The sequence below is a fragment of the Culex quinquefasciatus genome, chromosome 1 (assembly GCF_015732765.1).
Source record: "Culex quinquefasciatus strain JHB chromosome 1, VPISU_Cqui_1.0_pri_paternal, whole genome shotgun sequence".
Lineage (NCBI taxonomy): Eukaryota > Metazoa > Arthropoda > Insecta > Diptera > Culicidae > Culex > Culex quinquefasciatus.
Genome location: NC_051861.1, coordinates 18,987,490 through 19,002,745, shown reverse-complemented (window position 1 = coordinate 19,002,745; position 15,256 = coordinate 18,987,490). Strand labels below are relative to the sequence as shown.

General features: G+C 38.4%; 1 protein-coding gene across 13 annotated transcripts in view; it reads right to left on the bottom strand.

Annotated features, from left to right (window-relative positions):
- LOC6032190 (peripheral plasma membrane protein CASK) overlaps positions 1–15,256 on the bottom strand; it is a 614,477-nt gene that overhangs the window by 378,906 nt on the left and 220,315 nt on the right. The gene's annotated exons all lie outside the window — the stretch shown is intronic.

Here is a 15,256-nt window from a genome sequence, read left to right as displayed (position 1 = left end):
ACAACTCGCTCTCTGTAACAGTATTCCTAATTCCAGTCTACGCTCACCAAGTCGTCATGGCTTAGTGGTTAGCATTTTTGCTTACCAACCCAAAGGACGGGGGATCGAACCCCGCCCCGAGCAACTTTTGATTTTTCGTTCATATTCATCATTTCAAATTTTATGAGTTCTTAACTTTCTCGTTGGGAGCAGATGGGCATCGAACCCAGAACCATTCGCTTACAAAGCGAACACCGTAACCAGTCAGCCACGGCCGCTCCTAACCATACAAAAATGGTATGTAAATATTCAAACAGCTGTAACTTTTGAGTGAATTTTCTGATCAATTTGGTGTCTTCGGCAAAGTTGTAGGTATTGTTGAGGACTTTTGAGAAAAAAAAATAGGTACACGGAAAAAAATAGCAAATTTTTTAATAAACTTTTTTTTTACTAAACTCAATTGCCCAAAATATTTATTTTTTGATTTTCGAGATTTTTTGATATGTTTTAGGGGACAAAAATCCGCAACTTTTGAGCCATAGAGAAACATGGTCAAAGAATCTGCCTCCGAGTTATGAATTTTTGATAAAATAGTGATTTTTGGAAAAAATCGAAGTTTCATGCAAAAACAAATTTGACATTATTAATTAATGCAAAATTGAATTTGCAATCGAAATGTACCTGACAGATTTTTTGATAAAGGGCTCCGTTTTCAAGATATAGCCACCGAAAGTTCGATTTTAGCGAAATATTTGCAGTTTTTCGATTTTTAAAAATAGAGACCATGAGCGACCATTTAAAAAAAAATTTAAGTTCAGAAATTTGCTATAAAATTTTCAAATAGACATTGAAGATTGGCCCTCGGGTTGCTGAGATAGAGCCGCTTTAAGAAAAGAAACACGAAAATTGAAGTTTTCTAAATCTCACCAAAATAAACCACCATTTTCTAATGACCATATCTCAGCAACTAATGGTCCGATTTTCAATGTTAATGCATGAAACATTTTTGAAATTTTCCGATCCTTTTGAAAAAAAATATTTTAATTTTTTTTAATCAAGACTAACATTTTAAAAGGGCCAAACATTGAATATTACGCCCATTTAAAATGTTAGTCTTGATTTAAAAATTTCAAAATATTTTTTTCGAAAAGTTTCACGAATTTTTCGTGTATTAAAATTGATAATCGGACCATTATTTGCTGAGATATCGTCATTAGAAAATGGTGGTTTATTTTGATGAGATTTAGAAAACTTCAATTTTCGTGTTTCTTTTTCTTAAAGCGGCTCTATCTCAGCAACCCGAGGTCCAATCTTCAATGTCTCTTTGACAATTTTATAGCAAATTTTCTGAACTTTTCAAAAAAAATTTTTTTTTTTTAAATGGTCACTCATGGTCTCTATTTTTAAAAATCGAAAAACTGCAAATATTTCGCTCAAATCAAACTTTCGGTGGCTTTATCTTGAAAACGGAGCCCTTTATCAAAATATCTGTTCAGTAGTTTTCGATTGCAAATTCAATTTTGCATTAAAAAATAATGTCAAATTTTTTTCACTATTTTTTCAAAAATTCATAACTCGGCGGCAGATTTTTTGACCATGTTTCTCTATGGCTCAAAAGTTGCGGATTTTTGTCCCCTAAAACATATCAAAAAATCTCGAAAATCAAAAAATACGTATTTTGGGAAATTGTGTTTCAGTGATCTGCATCTGCATTTTTTTTTCTTGTACCTATTATTTCTCAAAAGTCCTCAACAATACCTACAACTTTTCCGAAGACACCAAATTGATCAGAAAATTCGCTCAAAAGTTACAGTTGTTTGAATATTTACATACCATTTTTGTATGGACAGCAGCCAAAATTGTATGGAGACTTGTATGGGTGAACCAACGAAGCAAAATAGCTTATTTGGTCATAGGGAAGGCCCCCACAAAGTTCGAGCCAAATCAAAAAATACAAATAAAATCCACTTCCGGTTTTGATAGAGAATTGCTCAAGTGCACCATACTCATGAATAAATTCCTTCGTGGTTCTCACATTCGTGAACTTAATTCACGATTACAAGAATTATTTTTTTTCTGTGCAAGTAAGCCGAAACGTCAACACCCCAAGCTCAACCCTTTTTTGCCGTAATCACATCCAATGTCCATGATTGCACGGTTGATCGAGGTCGTAAATTGGAATTGGCCTGCATTGGTCCATCGGGATATGCTGAAGTGAAGTTGCCTTAGTTCGAGCGGGCAATCGAAACAGTAATTGTTATCGTTAGTAGCTTGCTGAAGTGTTTTGAGGATTACGATATGTTGAAGATATTTCATGAAGATTTTCAAATTGTTTCAGAAAGTCTTATTTAAAGAGACATCCGTCCATTCCCTTGATCACCTAACACAAAAGCTCAAAGAAGATTATGGTTTCTTTCTTGCAAAATGAAATCACATAATCCAATAGAATCCCCCTTCTTTAACCACAAATTTCCAACAAATCATTAAATACTGATGGGGGCCAAAGTTTCTGTCAGTGTCTCCTACCGGAAGCGCTTATATCTTTCCAATTAATGCTCGTTTCCCCTTCCAACGCGTTCCTCATTTCCCCTGAAACTCCAAGAACCAATTTTCCTCGTGTTCCAAACAAAAGCGGCAAGTCATCGTCCTTCTCATTCCCCCTTGGCACGCAATTTGCTCTGCGACCAGGGGTTTGTTTCCGGCGTCCACTTCAATTGCAATGATTGATTAGATCTTTAAAATCAATTTATCGGACCCCCACCAACCTGCTCCTTTCGCAGACGTCCAACGATTCTTCGGCCTCACTGCTTGTCATTTTAATTTAATCAATCCCCCCGGTCCGAGACATTCATCCGGTCACTTTACCACACAATCAGAAACCGTTTTCGGAATTAAACACGTCTTCTTGGTTGATTTCCCCCTCTCAAAACCTCTCTTTTCTTCTGGGTCATCTGTGAAATCGAGCTGGTCTTTTGGATGTGGATTTCCTTTTTATTTGAGATGAGATTTCTTCGGAGACATTTCTAGACGTGAACCGTCAACGAAGGGTACTTTGAGCAACAGCACCCAATTGAGAGGAAAAAAGCTCTAAATCTGGAAGTGAACGAACTAGGCTCGAATTAACTCTGAAATAAATTTAAAATAACAATTAGGTTTCGATACCGGCCCCTAAAACTTATCTGTGAGCAATTCTATTTAATCGGGATGGGTCAATCCAACAGTCCTTAATTACGTAACCGATATTAATATAGAACATTAAAAAAAATCAGAGAAATTAAAATCTCTTTGCTAAAGTCTCTCCCACTGACGCTAAACCGAGATAATCCGGATTTCCTCGAGTAGAAGAGAATGGAAATCCGATCACTTTTTCCTTCCCCAAACCATTTTTCCAGAGCTGAGTCCCGTTCGGAGGAAGCAAATTAATCGAGTTTAATTATTCAGTTACTTCGTTTTACCCCCTTAAGCCGTAGAACCCTCAAGGGCAAACTTCCGGTCCTAGTCTGGGAGAGTCCAGCAGAAGGCCTTCCGTGTTTAATTTTCCCAAACCCCTAGCAAACTTTAGAGAAGCAAGAAAGTGCAACTGTCATGCCGAACATTGTCTCAGGGCCTGTTTCCGGATGTTCCGGAGAAGGAACCCCGTAGTTTTGAAGTTTTCTGCCACAGAACTGTGGCTAAAATGAAGCAGGTTTTGGGTGAGTTTCGAACATTAGACAAAGTCGTCTTGTGGATGCTTTAATTGTAGGGGTGATAGAGAGAGGGGTTGGGAAAAGTTTTCCCCTGGACAGCTGGAACGAAACGACTCCTTTGGGAGAATGGTTTTGTCTTTTCTGGAAGACTTTGATCGTCACGCGTGAATTGTTTTCTGCATGCATACATGTGCGACTATAATTGCAAACGACCGCATTTCGGTTGAGTTAGAAGAGTCTTGTGACGATAACAAACAAAAAACTTGTAATATATCAAGATTCGAACCGAAACACTTTTGGTGAGAATATAACTTTTTATCACTGTGCAACGAGAACAACATTTGAAAGTTCTATCTGTCAGACAACGAAATGTGAGTGCTCACACAAGGTGCTTGTCATGATCATCATTCCGAAGCGACCGTCAGTGAACGGACACGAAGTTGAAACGAACAATCCCGAGCTCGGCACTCGACCCAAAGATCTTTCTTTCTCTCTCATTCTCTCTCTCTCTCTCTCTCTCTCTCTCTCTCTCTCTCTCTCTCTCTCTCTCTCGTTCAGTGCTGCGTGATGCCAGCAATCATTTGAATGCAGTCATAGGGAAGTCATCCGGAAATTCGATGAAATGTTAAACGTGCTTGCTTCGCGAGAATGACTGTGTTACATATTTTGCGAACTAGCCTCGAACACCCTCTCAGTGAGTTCTCAGTGACATTCTTTTCATCACGATACCTCATTGTTCAAAAATCATTTCAAGATTATCTCTCACGAAACAGAAAAAAGATTTCCTAAACGCTGATATCGAGAGAACATGTGAGTTATTTTGTATAAGTTCTGCTGTAAAGAGATAGGAAGTTTCAGAAAATAGTGCAGAAGCGACGATTCGTTGCCTTTGTTCTCGAAGAGAAGTTTTAAACCTTAATTTGAATAATTTTTACTGTAAAAGTCAGCCTTTTTCCCATCAGAACCATGTCCAACGTAATATCCCAAGTTATAGCCCCAACGGTTTGGGACTCGCACCTGGTTTATGATTTCCGATGTGTGTGATCCCGGCGGCTATCGTAATTTTCACGGATGTAACAAACGCCAGCCAGTGGTGCGTTATGATATTGCAATCCGGTGGCGATGCTTCATCATGTGTGTAACGTGTAAGCATGTCGTATTTTTTTTGTAATATTACATATTTTTTCGCGGGCAGCTCAAATTTACGATTATTGCATCTGTGCGAGCGCGGGTGGCGGTTGTGCGTGACTGTGCGTGATGGCAGAGGAAACCCACGTGAAAAAGAGGGAGGTGCCAATGATTGATTAAATCCCACGTGGAATCATGCCAACCTAGCCACCAGGGATTATCTGTTGCATATGGAGAGGTGAATGTGTTTGGTTTTATGGCAAAGTTAGAATTTTTACTTCGATTATTTATTTGGATTTGTTCACTCGATGCGGACATATTTGCGCAATTTGTCACAGAGAATGGACAGATTTATAATTTGTTTTCCTATTTTTCAGTTCCAGCTTTAGTGCAAAACGTTGATATTGGTATTCCTTCGACCATTTTCTGGGAAAAATTGAATATGTCAAATCTGTTTTTATTTAAACATATTGATCTCTGTCTAAAGTTTCTAGGCAAACTCAAAATAATCATCCTAAAAACTTTCCAAATATGCGTCAATAATATTTTGCACACCGAACATTTCCCAACTCGCACCCCAGATTTGAAATTTATGCTAACACATGAGTAAGTGCTTTCAAGTGCCAAATTTCGACTAGCTGTTCTTTTGCCTGCCCCAAACAATCGGACAAGATGCAAACTTTGACGTACATTCACTGCTCGAGCCATAAGCCTAGGGCAACTCCCCAACTCCATCTCATTAAAAGTTTTAACGAGTTTCGAATATTTGATCTCTGCGTACAACATTTGGCTTGCCTTTTGGGAGCGTTCTCCTCACTCGGGCTCGAGTTTGAAGCGCTCAATTTAACTGTACGAGAAATGGCGAAAGTACTAGCGGCACGTGACAATCACACGTGGAACCGGTGTGACTTGGAGGCACATTAATATTAGATGCGAAAGAATGCTCATACATCGAGAATGAATTAGTAACATTATCATTATCGGATTGAAAGTGTTTCGCAATTTGTTACACATTTTTTCTGAAAATTGATTTCGTTAATTTGTAACAAAATTTACAATCAAAAAGTAAATAAAAATATCCAGAATATCTCAATCCAGTCCAAACCAGTCTGGTATTATACAACTTTCCAGCCATACCTCCCATTAAAAAAGAAAAATCCTCCTTCCTCAAACTTCCATCAGCAATTTTTCATCCGTGGAATCTGTGACTTTTATGACCGATAATAATTAGGGTCCCGACGGTTTCCCGAACCTTCTACGGGTTCCCACCTGCCTGCCGGTAGCAAAACTTTCCAAATGTCATAAATCACCCCGCGAAGATGCTCCCGCCATAACTTTGCACTCTCATAAATAACCGGCCCTAATCTCGATTACTTTTCCTGGCGCTGATGTTTTCCATCTTGGTTTTTTTTTTTTGACCCGCCTTTCCGCTGTCTCGAAGCCAAACATTGCGGTTACCGAGGAAATCGAAAGTTTCACTTTTTGACAGGCCTCCAAGAAAAAGGTTAGTCCTGATTAATAGACGGACGCGTCGCTAAAGATTTGTTCTAGTATAGAAATATTGGGGAAGAAAATGGGAAACAAAGTTGGTGAAGCAAATTAGAAATAAGAGTTTCAATAAAGTCTAAGGTTTGGTTTCAACGGGTTTTTTCATGTGATAATCATTTCTATTACCATTTTATTATCGTTTGATAAGCTAATCAACATTATCGCTAGGAGAAATTGACGAAAAATTGCTGCCATCATGAGGTTATGTCCTTAAATTAATTGAAAGTTTCTTTTAAATGTTCGAAAAAAATATGGTGATATTGTAGTTTCGGACAACAATTTTTTTGGTGCATTAGAATTTTTGATATACGCATTATGCTAGAAGGTCAAGGTCAAGGAAAACCCTATTCAATACCGGAATTAAATTATATTATACTGAAAAATGTAAAAATTATCAGCTGGGTTTTTCGATTTTTTCATCGTGATTGACTGCTCTTTTAGCATGACAAATTCTTATTGTACTTCGACCGATAATTTCTGCATGAAAAAAGGAGAGACAAGTTCTCTGTCGAATATCTTTCTTAGTGAGTGTCAGAAGGAACTCTTTTACACTCAAACCCCGATGGTTTGACACCAACTGTCTGACACCCCTTTTACACGGAGTTCACAAACACTACCAAACGTTTGTGTTGATAGTGTGCGTGAGCGCCGTGTAAAAAGTGACAGTTCGTCACTTTTTAGTTTGACTTTGACCAACCAACGGGGAACAAAATAAAAAAGTGTCAAACGAAAAAGTGACCAACCACCGGGGGTTGAGTGCAAGTTGAGTGTATAAACATTTTTCTATCACTGTCCACATACAAAATTGGTAATGACAAAAATGTCCCTTATCCATTTGCATGTCGCTTGAGATAATAATGCAGATTAACGAACGCTTTCCTCTTTGCTGCTGATATATTTTCAAAACCTTTATTTCTAATTTAATTTAAAAAGTGTCACGAAAGTACTGACAAGGGTAAACCTTGAACTTTTGAACAGGGTGATTTGAATTTTTGACCTACGTGTTGATCGTCCATCGCTGGTATTTTATTTTTCGATAAATTATTAATTTTCACCCGATGTGTCCTCTGTGGGAGGGTGCAATTTCATTTACAGTGGCAAGTTCTAGAAACCCGAGCATGGGTAAATAACAAGGGAAATGCGTAATAATACTTTTCTTTGGTATCGATACCTAATTTAGGTATTCCTGGACCCTTTAAAATTTGTCTTAAGGATTATGCAAGAGCAAAATATGGTATCATACCAATTTAAGGTATTGTTTTAATATTGCAAAATTGCAGCATTAGTCAATGGTCGAACACCACATTTTGGTATTCTTTTGGTATTACAGTATTTTATCAAATTCCTCTGAAACTATGGGAAAATTTTGACCAATTTTGACAAAATAATTGATTTTGCGCTAAAATGATGTCTCAAAGCGAATGTTTTCATTGAAAACCAGAAATGTCAAACTTGATTTTAAACATTTTTGATATACCCCCTAAAGAAATTACTTGAAATTGTGGAAAATTTTCTAAGTCAGGATGGCACATTTTGGTATTATTTTGGTATTAAAGTGTTTTATCAAATTCCTCTGAAACAATGGGAAAATTTTGACCAATTTTGACAAAATAATTCATTTTGCGCTAGAATAATGTCTCAAAGCGAATGCTTTCATTGAAAACCGGAAATTTCAAACTTGATTTTAAACATTTTTGATATACCCCCTATAGAAATTACTTGAAACTGTGGAAAATTTTCTAAGTTATGATGGCCACATTTGGTATTATTTTGGTATTGAAAGGTTTCATCAATTTTCTCTGAAACTATGGAAATTTTTTAAAATTTTTGACGAGATAATTAATTTTGCGCTAAAAGGACTTGAAACCCAAAAATGTTAAAGCTGATTTAATTTTTTTTGTGATATACCCACTAATATTTTTTCAAAACACGTTGAAATTTCTCCAAATCGGGATAACCAAATATTTTTAAAAACGAGTCAATCAACAGATTATTGAATTTTGGTGAATTTCAATCCAGTTTCATTTTAATAATACTTATTTTTCAATCTTGTTATTTTTCAGAGCCTTCTAGAACTTCAAGCACAGGCCGTTCATCAATGACAAATGCATTCGGTGTGGTGAAGAATATCACTAAGAACAACATGGAATCATCAGGTGAGAAGATTTGGCTGTTGCATATGGATCATTTCCGTTTTTTCACTAACTGCAACTGCTGCACTAAAAATGGTATGAAAATACCAAATTTTGGTATTACTTGTGCTAATGCCAGCGACCAAAATGTGCTCTTGGTTGCCCAGTAATAGATGGTAAAATACCATGAAATCATACCAAAATCATGTTTGTGGAAGACCACAGGAATACCAAAATATGACTTTCCAAGGGCTCGGGAATACCTAAAATTAAAACTATGGCAATACCAAGTTTTGGTATTCAAGCAATGTTCAAAAATCCAGAAGACTTCAAGTTGGTATTGAAATGATTTTATTTTGTGCTATTATTTTACCTTTGGAATAACATGGTTTGGTATTGTTGTGCCCTTCCACATACAAGATTTTGGTATGATTTCATGGTATTTTAACATCTATTACTGGGCAACCAAGGGCACATTTTGGTCGGGGACCATCCATAAACCACGTGGACACTTCAGGGGGTATGGCGATTGTCCACGATCCATACAAAAAGATTTATTTTGTATGGACAATTGTCCACGAAGGGGGTAACAGATTCTAAACAAGTGTCCACGTGGTTTATGGATGGTCCCTCGCTGTTATTAGCCCAAGTAATACAAAAATTTGGCATTTCCGTGTTATTTACCCCTGCTCGGGAAGGGGGCACATCTGTGAAAAACATCACAGATTGGATTTGGGGTGGCATTGCGTGCGAAGCAACAGTTAGGTTTATGGGATGTCTCTAAAGAACGATTAGTTTTATGTTAAAATATTGTAGCAAACTGCCTTAAGAATACTTCAATTATGTATTCTCTAGTTTTGCAGCAATATAGCGAAAAATGCGTAATTTATTGAAATCCCTAAAAAATCATAGAATTCAGAAGCCTAACATTGCAAAACCATGTTAAAAAAATTTGAGCATCGTAGTATTAAACCAGCTTAAAATATGAGCAAAACTTTAAAATGCTGTGTTTTGATCTAATTTTCATTGAACATTAAATTTGATTCATAGACAATAAAAAAAGCATTTATTTATATTGTAAATGTTGATTTATATAGTTTTTTCCGTAATCTGCATTATTCATTATATATATTATAGATGAGTCCAAAAATATTTAAAAAAAAATTTGAACCACATCCGGAGAAAAATCGATCAGCCAAAACCGAAAATATCATGTGCATATTTGGTATCAACATCTCTACACACGCACAGTCATTTGTTCTGAATTTGATTTTGATTCGATAAGAGTACGTGAAGGTGGGTCTAGGAGATTAAATTAAAAACTGCATTTTCCGAGTAATTTTATAGCCTTTCCCCAATGAGGAAGAAAAAACTGTGAAAATTTTAGCCAGTCACAATGTGACTCGAAAAGTTAAAAAATGCAGGTTACAAAACATTATTCAATTGATTTTTTTTTTAATTTTTCAGACATTGAGTGCACTTAAGTGCATTTCTGGGATGACTGTACTACGAAATTTAAATAAACAAAACATTGTGTTTACCGTAATTTAATTATACAGCAATTCCATTTCAAAAGAGCCTAAGCCGAAAAAAGTTCTCCGATCGGCCTCAATTTTTTTCTGGGTGTTCCTTGGCGAAAATAATTAGACCCGTATTTTTTTGTTTGTCCATTAGGGTGACCTACATCGTGCTAGGGTGGTTTAAAAAATGGCAATTTTCGTCATTTTCGCAAAAACCGCTTTTTTAAAAATCATATCTCCGCGCCATTTCATCCGATTTTAGCTGTCTTAGACGCAAAAGAAAGGTAATGAGTTTGGCTATTTGGGAAAAATAGCAAAAAGTTTCCAAAATCAAACTTAACAATTCAAAAAGCTGCATGAAAACTTAAAATGGCGTTTTGACCGTGTCTGGACCAAAGAGCCTATGTCTGAACATATTTTTATCGGATTCCTCGGAAAATTTCATATAGCATATCAATAAATTTGCCATGTCAAACCGTTCGTTTCCAAGATATGATTTTTTGAAAATAAAAACTGAGTTTTTCGACGCACCACGCGCAAAAACAGGAAAATCGGCAAAAAATCAACTTTTTTCACTAAAACTTCGATAACTTTAAAATTATAGCGATGACCTATACATGTTATGGTACCAAAAGTTGCGTTTTTGAATTACGAAAATATTGATACAAAATTAAGTACCCCAGCAAAAAAAAATGCTACCTAACTTTTCAAATTATTGGTTTAAATCTCAAAAACTAATTTGTTGTCAGGCAAAAAACTAGACGGAAAGTTTAAAAAATTACAGCAGTTAGATGAGTAATCAAATATGGTACTGAAACGTAGATGTGCAACAAAAAATTATTCATGCTCAGTCAACTTATCAAACGTCATTATTTTGTTAAGACTGTAATACGAAAAGCTTGCCCGCTTGGGTCAAGTATCGGTATTAGATAGAATATATGATTATTATTAAAAGAACTTTCTCTCATTCGTGATTGACACCTTGAAAGATTTGAATAGAGCAAAGCAACATTGAAATTCTGAACTACACAGTAAAAAAACATGGTAAAATTACATCTAAAAAGGGGTACATCTTTTATGTCAGAAAAAAAGCTTTAATTTTACCTCTAATAATGTGTTAATTTACATCTGGCAGACGCTAGGAAAAACTATCTGTAATCCTAAAAAAAATATTAAACCGGCTATAGTTATATCTAGCTTAGTAAGTTCGCGCCCCAGCCCACACGGCCATCTCGCCGCTGTGAAAACTGGACGATCAAAGCCAATGTAGCTCTATGTGCTCCGTACATTGTATACTGTATTTACTGCATACCGTACCGTCATAGAGCTACATTGGCTTTGATCATCCAGTTTTCACAGCGGCGAGATGGCCGTGCGGGCTGGGGCGCGAACTTAGTAAGCTAGATATAACTATCGCCGGTTTGATATTTTTTTAGGACTACAGATATTTTTTCCTAGCGTCTGCCAGATGTAAATTAACACATTATTATGTTTTTTTTTATTGTGTATGGCTAATACTTTAGACCTACCTGATGTCCGGAGCAGATGGACCCATTCGGCACTCGTATTCGAAATGGACTATGTACAGGACACGATGTCCGCGGACCCCACCGCGACGGTCCGGGTAATGGCACTGAGTTAAAACTATTGGTATTGCTGCACGGGTTGCAGAGCCCACCGAGCGGTCCGCCCGGCTGCATCGACAGGGGTCCGTGCAGGGACAGCTGGGACGGTCCGTGCACCAGGGGACCCCCGAGCGGCGGCAGTCCTCCTACTCCACCGCCTCCTCCTCCTCCAACCCCGACTCCAACTCCCCGAGGCCGACACCCATCATCGGTCCGGGTCCTCCCGGCCGGGACCAGACCCAGGTGGAGGCCCCGGACCGGGACCGTGGTGACACATCGGACCGCCGCAGTTCGGGATGGGCCATTGGCCACCGGGACCACCAGCTCCACTGTTCAGGCCGGCGCCACAGTACGGATCCACGGCGAAGTTTTCGGCGCTACCAGAACATTGCAAGCGGTGCGGCGGCGGCGGCGATGATTGTCTCGAGTATATCTTGGGAGGAGGATCGTTCTACCTACGCTGCTACTACTACTGCTAGTCTGTGTCCACGGGTTGAAATAAAGGTCTGATCTTACCGGCGATCACGGCTACAGTCAGCCCACAACATTGTCGCACTTTGCGTCGACCATTGAGCAATTTTTTGGAAAATCCAGGTTCAACACTTCACACTATCAACAAGAAGCAATATTTCGTAACTTTTTGAACTCAGTTCAGTCGGCGGTACTCGTAGCGGAAAGAACAGAAACCGGGAACGCGCCAGGTGGTGTGCACTTGTTTCTTTATTAATATCTGTATTCGTAATTAAAAGGAAGACCGTTTTAAGCACTTCACATTCAGAATTTTCTGTCTTTCGTCGATTTCCTGAAACAAAAAGTAGGTATTTATGAATGGGAACATTCCTCGAAAAGAAAGTCCCATAGCAATGACGGTGATGATGAAAATCCTTCAAGGTCGCGTATTTGGTGGCTCCAGAGACGTTTAGTAGGATTTAGTGAGTTTTGATGATGGTACAACAATTGAAGAACAACATTTCTACTGGCTATCCTATATTACTATGCTTTCTTCACACGAAATTCCAAATATAAATGCACTTTTCGATGGCATTATGTTGAAAATTTAGTGTTGATGGCTCCAGAGAGAGGTTGATTCAAAAAATTAATTTCATTCCAATTCACAAAAATAGGAAATTTCTATTTTGTGAAATCTTTGCCAATCCCCTAACTTCTAACGCAAAGCTTCAACCATCAAACGAACGCTACATCAATGGATTGAACCCCGCGGGGAAAACTTTTTCCATCGTTCGGTCATCATAATTTACCTTTTTCGCTCCAACCCAATAATTTTCACGTGGTCTGTAAAACTTTTGCTTCTTTTCCTCTGCCCCGAACCGATCCTTTTTGCTTCATTTGCTCCATTTGATCGGTTCAATGCCGAAAAATAAAAAAAAAGAAGAAAAATCAAACTGTTTCAGTGTTTACCCAACGAAGCGATTTTCCGTTCGCGAAATGGAGCAAAAGAAAAAAAATGGAACCCCTAAAGAAAAGGGTTTCCTAGCAAGTCGATGATGGAATAAACGCAGATTTAATGACCCCCAAATCGATCCGAGTCCGTCGGGGAGGAAAAGCAAAAAAAGGGTCGAAAAATCCTCAACTTATTCAGGGAAAATATTGAGGATCTTCATTTTTTTTTTCGTCCCAATCTCGAATGATGAAATTCCATTTAGCCAAGGCCTGATGAAGTCAGGAATCTTGATTTTTTTTTCTCATCGAGCAATTAGTTTGTCTCGATGGGAAGTTGTGCGAAGATAAAAAAAAGGATATCGTATGAAGCTTCTAAACGAGGGGGAAATTAGATGAGCCAATCAGGGCCAAGTCATCCGTCGTGGTTCATTTATCAAGCATCGAAGTGGTTTCTTGTCGAATGTAATTTGAAGGTTTTTGGTTTAGTCTGATTTGGGCACTTTCATTACAGTGGACTCTCTCGTTGTCGATATTGAAGGGACCATCGAGAGTGGGAGTTATCAAATTATAAAACGAAAAATCGAAGCATGCTTCTTGAAGGGACTGAAAAATTTATTGACAGCTGGAGAAATATTGATATCGAGAAGATCGACAGCCAAAGAACGTGGTGTATTTTGTGTGTGTGTTTTTTTTATTTCAGATTATGCTGCAAAAATTTGGAACCCCCTCTCCCATTATGATGTCCAATTTTCATCCAGTCACTGGCATGACGGCGTATCCGTTTCCATTTATTATTCACGAATAAAACTCAGTTCCGTCAAAGCCCCGTTCACGAAAATGTGGCAAAAGCCGTTTTTACCTCGGCTAAACCTCACACATCCGGAGGCTTCTGGTTTTTATTGGGTTTTCTCGAGCAAAAAAAAAAGTGAACGAGCGAGCTCGAACTCTTCTGGCACAAGTGGCTGTAATCCCAAAACTATCCCCGAGGGCGTTACCCGGTCCGTGCTCGGCTTGACCAGGTTGGCCTGAATCCAAGTGTGGCCATCCAAGCTGACTCTCGAAACACCAAAAACGACGGCATTCGTCGCAGTAGCGAGTGGCTTTGAACTAACACGAGAGGCGGAAAAAACGTTGAAATATTTCGAATCTAGCTGCAACGGAACGTGCCCTCCCGGAAGGAGCAGCAGGACCAAAGACCTCGAAAAAAAGCCATGTTTCCTTTGCATACAGTGAGAGCATTCTGTCGCAAAACAAGGGGGTACATCCAATTAAGGCGACACGCTCAACTCTCGGATGGTCATGAATATTTGTGACAAACGACAAACAAATTTTCCTTCTTAAAAGCAACAACAGCAGCAACCGGATTTGCTGCAATATGAGACAATTTCCCAGGAGGAGGAAATCCTAAGATTGCAGATGCCAAAATTGCTAGTTTGCATTTGGTTCAAAGTCACATAAGTCTACTGAGGATGTCACGCCCGGCGCGCTGTGGATTTGCGGGAAAGAAAATCAATCAGAAGCTCTTCCCCAGAAGTCAGCTAAAAATTTCACGAAAGTCTCAAACTTTGCCAATAAATATCAATTCCAGTCGCACTATTTTCCCCCACCGCCTCCATGCCGAAAGTTACAACCAAAGGGAAAATCGCATTTCCAATCGAAAACGACTTTCCTTTCCCCCACCCAGCTTCCTCCCTCGAATTCCACTTCTGCTAGGAAGGAATTTGCAAGGCAGCGTGCGGGTAAATCCTTCAAAAGACGACATCGTCGTCGACGACAGTTCCACCGCCACCACCGCAAGAGAAGGACGGGAATTGCTGGCAGCGAGCAGATAATAATGATTAAATCAATATTTTACAGATAATGGGGAAATAATACTCCAAGCTGAGTTTGTACGATCAGTTCGAAAAAGTGAGGGGGTAAGAACTAGCGCAACCACCACCACCAGTCGGAACGAATATTGAAAGTGGCACAGTAAAAGGAACGAGTAAAATAGTTTTCAAACTCGTAAGCTTTTAACACGATTTAATTTTAAAATTAATAGCGGTAGGGACCATCCATAACCCACGTGGACCCTTTTTTGAAATTTCTTTTTGAGTGGAAGGTGGACAATCATTGTAAAAAAAATTGGAAATTTTCTTCTTATTTTCTTTCCTCTCTCCCATATATCTTCCACAAAGAGCTTCAGCCCAAAACTATGCTAAACATGATAACATAGTAGATTTCTGGAGTATTTTTTT